Below are 9,388 nucleotides of genomic sequence, written 5' to 3'. Positions count from 1 at the left end.
TATATATATATATATATATATATATATATATATATATATATATATAATTGTAGATGGACAAAATACTTTTCTTTTTTATTTTTTAATTTTTATGTGGTTCCCAGGAACAAACCCAGGGCCTCACACATATGAGACGAGCACTCTACCACTGAGCCACAACCCAGCCCCGACACCCATCACTTTTGCTGCGCTGTAGACTTCCCATCTCCTGTTATTTTTGGTTTCACTGAAAAAAATTAAATGGAACATTTCAGGAATCAACAGCTCATAAGTTTCAAGTTGCGTGCTGTTCTGAGTAGTGTGATCAAATCTCGCTGTGTCTCCCCCGAAGGATGTCAATCACATATCCACACTGTACGATGCCTGCCCATTAGTCACTTGAGAGTCGTCTCAGTTATCAGGTCCATTGCCACTGAATTGCAATACTTGAATTAATTAAACCACATGTGGTAGCCTGACACTGTCACAATGCCTCCGTCATTCACCCAACTTCATCTTATCACACAGGCGTTGTATTATCTCACATCATCAAAGAAAAAGGGTGAGTACAGTACAGTGAGATATGTTGAAGGAAAGACCATTTTCACATAACTTACAGTTTACTGTTATAATTGTTCTACTTTGTTATTATTACCATTGTTAATCTCTTATTGTGTCTAATTCGAAAATTAATCTTTATCATAGACATGTATGTATCAGTAGTATATACAGGGTTTGGTACTCTCTATGGTTTTAGGCATCCACTAAGGGTCTTGGAATGTATTTCTTGTGGACTAGGTGTGAATACTTTATTCTGTTTGATAGAAATGTGTCACTAGGTTCAGCTAACATCCAAGAGGATGAGATTAAACAAGAGTGTGAACACCAGGAAGCAGTTTATTGGGAGCCATGTCAGACACTCCCTACCTCAAAGATGAAGGGTAATGGGGGAAAAGTTGTGAAAAATTTTGCAAGGACTATAAAGATTACTGTTGTCTTATATGGGAAGCCAAGTGATATCTGGGACCTTTCCAGGTTATCTACATCTTTTTATTGTTTGCAGCTGATTATAAAACTGATAATAAAGCAAATTATTCTCGTCTCTTGAAATAAAATTGCACTGTGTCTGTGGGATGCATTGTCCAGTTATGCACCAATTTGTAAATTCAGTGCAGGATTCTTAATTGCCATATATGTGTGGTTCTTTGCATCTTATTGGTTTCTTCTAATTAATAATGTATTTAATGGCAAGTTAAAGAAAATACTTGACATTCAATCATCAGTGTGATTAGTCATGATTTTTATCTGATTTTGAAAAAGGTCTTCTATTACAGGGAATCAACAACAGAGACAATGAAGAGAAAACAGACTTCACTCTAGTGGTAGTCTGACCCTTGGCTTTGAGACCTTGGGCTCTTCTGTATCTCCAGTCCCAGAAATCTGATGGATGCTTCTCAGGGCTGCCCTCTGTCTGACCTGGCTGGGGACTTTGATCCCTTTACTGCCTGAATACACCTAATCTAAAGAAATACATTCTATCCATAATTGTAATGATACAAAACAAAATTTCTAAGTTCAAGATGAACCCTTTTTTTGTCCAATATGTAAATTTTCTTCATAAACAAAGTAAACATGATATTTTACATGCCCCCCCCTTTGGCATTCTCTTTGCTGAATTAACTATAGCAATTTTGAATCTCAAATCTCAGATAAGTTTTTACTGATGTTCCCTTTTTATCTTAAAACAGCATGCAGGAAATAATAGATAAGTACAATCGACTGTCAGACTGAAAAACTTAAATTATATACTTTTGGTCCATGTTATATAGAAAGATTTATTTCTGATTAGTGGAAATGCATTTTTTTTCTGCTAATTGTTCCAAGTCAAGGAAAATAATTTATCTTAAAAATTTCCATTTCAAATTAATTAATTAACTGAAGTTAAAAACTGAAGTTTTCCACTTAGCAATAATGTATTTAATGGCAAGTTAGATAGGGAAGAAAATTTGAGAGAATTTTGTAAAGTAAGATAGGGGCTGGGGTGCTCGCTTCGGCAGCACATATGCTAAAATTAGAATGATACAGAGAAGATTAGCATGGCCCCTGCACAAGGATGACATGCAAATTCATGAAGATAGGGGCTGGGGTTGTGGCTCAGCGGTAGAGCACTCCCCTAGCACCTGTAAGGCCCTGGGTTTGATCCTCAACACCATATAATTGTAAGTAAATAAAATAAAAGTATTGGGTCCAACTGTAACTAAAAAATAAAATATTAAAAAATAAGATTAAGTAAGATAAATTATTGTAAGACAGCATTTACATCTGTTATGAGTTGGTGATTATATTTTATTATTGCAAAGCAAAAATGTATTGCTTAAATTTGGAAATTGATTGAAAAAAATGACTATCACACAATAATTGCTATCCATTTGCATTCATCTGTATTTACTTCTAGATTTTTTCATGTCTTTTTACATAGTTGTGCCCACAGTATAAATCTTGTTTTGTCATTCTTTTATGTCACAATTCATTGTAAACAGTGTTGTTTGCATAATGCTTAACACTATTATCTTATATATTTTAATTATATATTTTAATAATTTTACAAAAATTGCATGTAGATCTATGAGTCTTTCCAAATAAATTAAATTATGCACCACTAGCATAATCAAGATATGGGACATTTCTATTATTTCACCTCTATCCCCTCCATATCTCCACCAGCAACTTGTAATCACTGATTGGTTTTCTGTCACTATACTTTTACATTTTCAAGCATATCACATAAGTGGACCCATTCCATTACTTAGCATAATGCTAAATTCATTTATTAGTTCTGGTATTTTACTGTAGATTTTAATTTTTTTTCCAAGTAGACAGTCATATCTGTGAATAAAGAGTATTACAAATCAACGCACAAAATAAATTGTCTTTATGTAGTATAGTAATGAGTCATCTGAAAATAAAATTCACAAAAGCATCAATAATCAAATTTATAGGATTAAACTTAATAGAAGATATAAGTAAGAAGATATAAGTGTGAGATATAACTAAACAATAAAAATACTGCTGAAGGAAATTAAAGAAGATTTAGATTCATGGAGAGACAGTTAATGTTCATGGATTAGAAAACAACAATATTAAGATGACCCCCACCCCTGCCATTGATCTATGAATTCAATAAAATCCCCCAAATAGTAGCTTACTACACAGGAATAATTTTATCAAAATGGCAAAATGAGAAGTTCCATGTTTTTTTCTCCTACAGAAATGTTGGAAAACAAGCAGAAGCTCTCAGGGAAAAAAAAATTGCCAGAACTCAGAAAACCAGTTAAAGACTTATAGCAACCAAGCAAATGCTGAATCAAGTACAAGATAACTGGAAAATGATAGGAAAGTTTGTGGCATTTTTACTTGTAATTTTCTCACTCCTTACTCAGCAGGATGGCAATCGTAAAGTGATGGCAGATTAATTTTAAAATTAATCCCTAGTTTGAGAGGGAGAAGAGTAGATCTTGTAAATTATTGTGTGTTTCTGTTAAACTTGTATGGGGGATAACTCAAGGACTGACACAAGATCTTTTTTTTTTTTTTTTTTTGTGGCTATCTCAGAACACAGGCTGAAAAAGTGGTGGTTATTGCTTGAAAACTCTGAGGGAAGCTGACATATTATAGATGCCTGGGTAGAAGCTTACAGATTGAGAAACACAGTAGCTAAGCTCTGGAAGCAAAATCTTGGGTAGATTCCTTTGGAAATGGATATATCTAGAAGTATCCATGTGAATGATGGAATTTAGAAAGCTGCATACATGATCAAGGCAAGATGCATGCTCAAAAAAACATAAAAGACCCTACTTTCCCCTAGTTTCAGCCCTATTTCCACAAATACTATATGTGGAAAAATTCCTTGGTGGAGTCCCAGCTAAGTTTCAATGGGGTATCCTGGTGAAGAGCCAATCTGAAAAGACTGGAAGAAATTTTTAATTTTGTCTTCTGTGGATTTTTCTTCTTTTTCTGTTTCTTTTTCTTTCCAAAGCTGTTGGCATCAGGGAAATATCTGTCAAAACATTAGTTGATCATGAATGAAGAAACAGAGATTTTAGTGACCACACATGAAAAGGAATACTGCCCTTGGAAAAAATGTTTGAAAATTTACCTAAACATTTTCAATGTACTGCTGAAGCTATCAGTAATATAATAATAATTATAATTTCAATAACAAAAGAAACCACAAAGCATACAAAGAAACAGGGAAGTATAGCCCACTCAAAGGAACAAGGTAAATTGATAGACATTATCCCTGAGGCTCTTTAGATATCAGATTATCAAAGTCTTTAAAACAACTATCTTAAAAATACTCAACTAGCCAAAGGAAAAAAATAGCAAATAGGAAAAGGAAATAAGGAGCATACTCTATCAACATAAATAATAATATCAGCAAAGGTGTAGAAAGTATAAAAAGGAATTGAGAAGAAATTCAGAGCTGAAAAGTACAATAACTGAAATGAAAAACTAAGTAGAATGGTTCATAGCAGACTGGAAGAGGAAGAAGAAAGGATCAGCAAACATGAAGATAGAACCATTGAAATTATCTTGTCTGGGGAGTAGAAAGAGAAGAGACAGAAAAAAAATGTGGATAGAGCCTAAGGGATCTGTGGGGAACCATTAATTAGAACAATATAAATATTATAGGTGTTTTAGACAGGAGAGAGAGAGAGAGAGAGATATGGAGAGGGAGCCAGAACAACCATTTAAAGGAATAATGGCAGAAAATTCCCCAAATCTGATGAAAAAACTTGAATTTACATATCCAAGAGTCCTCACAAACTCCAAATAAGGTCAACTCAAAGAGATTCATAGTAAGACACATTGTAAAACACATTGTTTTAAATGTGGTTGAAAGCCACAGGCCAAGAGAATCTTGAAAGCAGCAAGGAAGAAGTAAATTGTTAACATACAGTTCTCTTCAATTAGATATGCAGCTAATTTCTCACCAGAAACTGTACAGGTCAGAATGCAATGGGATGACATATATAAGGTGTTGAAAGAAAAATTCTGTATGTGGAAAATTCCTTTAAATTTAGGGATAAATTAAGACATTCCTAAGTAAACAAAAGCTGAAGGAGTTCATTACCTACAAATATTACTTAAATTTTTATTTTTTTTTGAAGGGCTGGGGATTAAACACAAGGCCTTGCCCATGATAGGCAGGAGCTCTATCATTGAGCTACATCCTCAGTCCTAAAAGAATTACTAGAAGAAGTCCCTGAAGAAGAAATGAAAGTATACTAGACAACATCTTGATTTCTAAAGAAGAAGGAGAAAAGAAGAGGAGGAGGAAGAGGAGGAGGAAGGAAGAGGAGGAGGAAGAGGAGGAAGAGGAGGAGGAGGAGGAGGAGGAGGAGCCATTGGTAAAGGAATCCACATAGAAAAATGTAAAACACAGCGTAAAATGTTTTGTACGTAATTTATCCTTCCATCTGTTTTAAATGACAACTGCATGAAGCAGTAATTATAAATATATGCTAAAGGAATACAATGTATAAGATGTAATTTTTAGCCTATAATAAAATGAAATGGGTGAAAAGGAACATAATTATTTAGGAGAAACTGTAAGAATTAGTTGGCATTAATTCTAACTAGATCATTTTAAGTTAAGATGATAATTGCAATCCCATCATCATCATCATCATCATCATCATCATCAACAACAACAAAAGAGGTTTTTCATCTCTTTTGTTTGATTCAGAAATATTTTATTTTCTTTGATGTTATTGTGAATCGGATAGTTTTTCTAATTCCTCTTTCAGTGGATTCATCATTGATGTATAGAAACACAATTGATTTGTGCGTATTAATTTTATATCCTGATATTTTGCTGAATTTGTTTATGAGTTCAAGAAGTTTTCTGGTGGAGTTTTTTGAGTCTTCTAATTATAGGTTTATGTCATGAGGAAGTAGGTACATTTTGAGTTCTTCTTTTCCCATTCACATCCCTTTCATTTCTTTCTTCTGTCTAATTGCTCTGGCTAGAGTTTCCAGGACTATGCTGAATAGAAGTGGTAAAAGAGGGTATCCCTGTCTTGTTCCAGTTTTTAGAAGGAATGCTTTAATTTTTCTCCATTTAGAATAATGCCTTGGGTTTTGCATGAATAGCTTTTACAATGTTGAGGTATGCTACTACTAGTTTTTCTAGTGCTTTGAACATGAAGGGGTGCTGTGTTTTGTCAAATGCCTTTTCTGTATCTATTGAGATAATCATGTGATTCTTGTCTTTAAGTCTATTGATGTGATGAATTGCATTTATTGATTTCAATATATTGAAACAAGCTTGCATCCTTGGGATGAACACCACTTGATCATGGTGCACTATCTTTTCAATATATACAATTTGCCAGTATTTTATTAAGAATTTTTGCTTCTATGTTCATCAGGGATATTGATCTGAAATTTTCTTTTCTTGATTTGTCTTTCTCTGGTTTTGGTCTCAGGTTGATACTTGGTTTATTTGGGGTTATTTGTTCCTTTGCTTTTTCATGTTGCTTTATGTCTACCCATCTAACAGTATGGATCTGAGGTAGTAGAGTTTCCACCCTGTGGGCTTATAGTGTCCTTGAAGGTTTCTAGTACTTTATAGTTTAGGGGGAGACAAATAATAACTATGACTTCTACAATGTTAATGAACACAAATGATATGATCAGTTATTGCTTACAATAAAAACATCAATTTTGCAAATGGGTTTACAATTTCAAATGGTGGACACAGAGAAAACAAAAGTGATATAGGATGTGATGATTATGAGGGAGGTGGAGAGAAGGTAGAAGTGAAAAATTAAAGGAGGGGTGAAAGAGAGAACAATAGAGATTGGCTGTTAGCAGGAGGAAAAGAGAGAATCAAGGGAAACAGGTAAGATAAAAGATGTATATAAGGTAAAAATTTAAAAAAAAATAAAAGAATACAAAACAAAACTAAAATATACTAATCAAACATTCCAGTCCTCAGAAAACTCATCCATGAAAAATAACTGAATTTTAGCATTCAAAAATGCTAGGTTTGAGAAAAAACCAAATACGAATAAGTATAAATGTCCATGTACCATAAAGTCACAATTAAACAGAGAGGGAAAAAGGAAAAAAATCTCAGTGAAAAATTAAAGAATTATTTCCATTGGAGTTCAATCAGATTCATAGCTTCTCTTCTCAGCAGTTTTAGGTGGGGTCATCTGGAGTGTGATGTTCCACCCTATGGATTGCTGAAGTGAGAGTGGTAATCCTGTAGGCCAAATTCCTGGAAGCAGGGTTTAGGTTTAAGAGGGCTCCAGGCTCTTTGCTGAATGCTCATTGGTCTGGAGATTTTAAATCAGCACACCTCAAGGGCCCAGTAATTTCTGGTCCACTTTGGAAGACTGTACCCAGGAATTTCCTCTTGGTTCCTCTCATGTGGTGGGGGAGCCAATTCTTAGTCCCCTACATTATCTATGGACCCTATGTTTCCTGGTCTCAGAGTCAGTCTCCAATCTCTCCACCCCCCTGCCCTTCTGAATTCCTGGCCAGACAGAACTCTCCCAGCCAGTCCTGCAAGTTGGGTGAGTTTTCATAACCAGTTGTCCCTTGTGTAGACCTCTCTCCATGTTTGATTTTCTCCTGGTCACTTAAGTACACACTATATTGTACAGCGAGTGTTTACTGTGTCTGTATTTTGGGCCAAACTTGGGTTTGCCCTTGCACCACAGCTGCAAAATGGTTCCTTCCTTGGTCCTCCACAGGCTTCCTGAAGAGACGGCAATGGCTTCTTTCCAACACAAGGATATTTTGCAGCATACCATTCAGGTTTTCTGGACAATATCCTTGATCTCTAAATACTCCATACCCAGATAAGCTTCAGGCCTCCCAAAAATTCGGGTTCTTTTAATTCCCTTATCCCTCCACTTTGCTGATGGAAGGACTGGTCTGGCTGGTGCTTCCAGCCTGGCTGAGGCAGCAGCTGTGCCACAGGGGATTTCTTCCTTATTTTATTATACCCAACCTCCTGAGTCCCCAGTTTGTCTAGTTTTAAATTCCAGTAAAGTCCTCCCCCACACTTTTATTGTTTGCCCACCTTCCAGAGAAGTTGCCTGCTTGCTTTCTTGGCTTCATGCCACAGAGCAGCCAGGAAAGTGACCTCCTCTATTCCACCATCTTGAAGATCCCATTGCATTGTGATTTTTGTTGTTGTTGAAAATTTGGCATTTGACTATTATAATGGGGAAACTAATCAGATTCTTCATTTTTCTCAGAGTTTGTTGTTGTTGTTGTTTTGTTTTAATGGTTGAAGGCTGTAGTGGTTTCTTTGTTTGGAAACTTCTCCAAACTATTTTTGAAAAGACTATTCCCTTTGTGTGACCTCTGAAATCTTTGTTCATTTAGTTCACATTCAGCTGATGTTTTGACAGAGATTCTTTAAATGTCAGAAGCCAAAGCAAGCAAACAAAAAAGAAAACAGCCACTTCTTCCAGTCTTTTGAAGACAAGCTCTGTGCCAGGGGACTTCTTCACCATCTAGACAGGTTTGTTCTACATCTAGGAATTAGCTTGAAGTGAAAGTATAAGTTTTTTTTTTTTTCAGGAATATTTTGAGCATGTCTTTTGCCTGAGCTTGTCTCTCATCTCTTGCTCCTGGTGTCTATGGGTTTGTAGTCAACTTTGAGGTTCTTCTGAGAAGGGCTATTGCTTTTTCTACCTGCATTTGAAGGATTGTGATACAGAGAGGAGCATCTTTTACCAGGCACCATCCTTCAAGGATCCCCAAGACAACCTAGAAGACACACTACATAATTTTCAGATAAATTCTGTTGTGCTCCTTCTGATTTGAGAGGAGAAACTGGAATTGCTCAGGGGCAAAATAAGGCTGCTTCTGATTGAGGCTCTTGTTTGCTTGCTGTATATCTTCAAGAAGTCCAGGTAGCTGCTTGTTGGTTTGTTTGTTTGTTTGTTTGTTTTTGCATCTTTTATGTTTCTGTGAATGAATGAGAGTTTAGAGCTTCCTAGTTGGACATTAGCTCTCTCTTTCCTTTTTAACATTTTATTTTGCTGGCTGTGGAATTCCTGACAGGCAGATTTTCTTTTGGCATTCATCTGCTCTGGAGTTCCTCTAGAGACTTTTCATTTCATTTATTGCACTTTATAGATCTAGAATTTCCATTTTTTTAAAAAATACTTTCTATCTTCATGGATACTCTATTTGGTGAGATAGGATTCTCATACTTTTATTTAGCTCTTTACATATGACTTCCCTTAGTTCTTTGGATCATGTTTAAAATAGCTGATTTAAAGTCTTTCTCTAGGTTTTCAATGTCTGGCTTTCCTCAGAGAGGGTCTCTATTTACCTTTATTTATTTACTTTTTTTCTGAGTATGGACCATACATACTTA

The 9,388-nt window shown here is 35.3% G+C and overlaps 1 protein-coding gene and 1 non-coding gene across 2 annotated transcripts in view; both read left to right on the top strand.

The window, feature by feature from the left end:
- Oca2 (OCA2 melanosomal transmembrane protein) overlaps window positions 1–9,388 on the top strand; it is a 329,902-nt gene that overhangs the window by 17,665 nt on the left and 302,849 nt on the right. The gene's annotated exons all lie outside the window — the stretch shown is intronic.
- On the top strand, window positions 2,021–2,130 carry LOC125613460. The gene has a single exon (XR_007344026.1). It is a non-coding gene; the product is annotated as a U6 spliceosomal RNA (small nuclear RNA).

The sequence above is a fragment of the Marmota marmota genome, unplaced genomic scaffold (genome assembly GCF_001458135.2).
Source record: "Marmota marmota marmota unplaced genomic scaffold, marMar, whole genome shotgun sequence".
NCBI lineage: Eukaryota > Metazoa > Chordata > Mammalia > Rodentia > Sciuridae > Marmota > Marmota marmota.
This window is presented reverse-complemented; position numbering and strand designations above follow the sequence as displayed.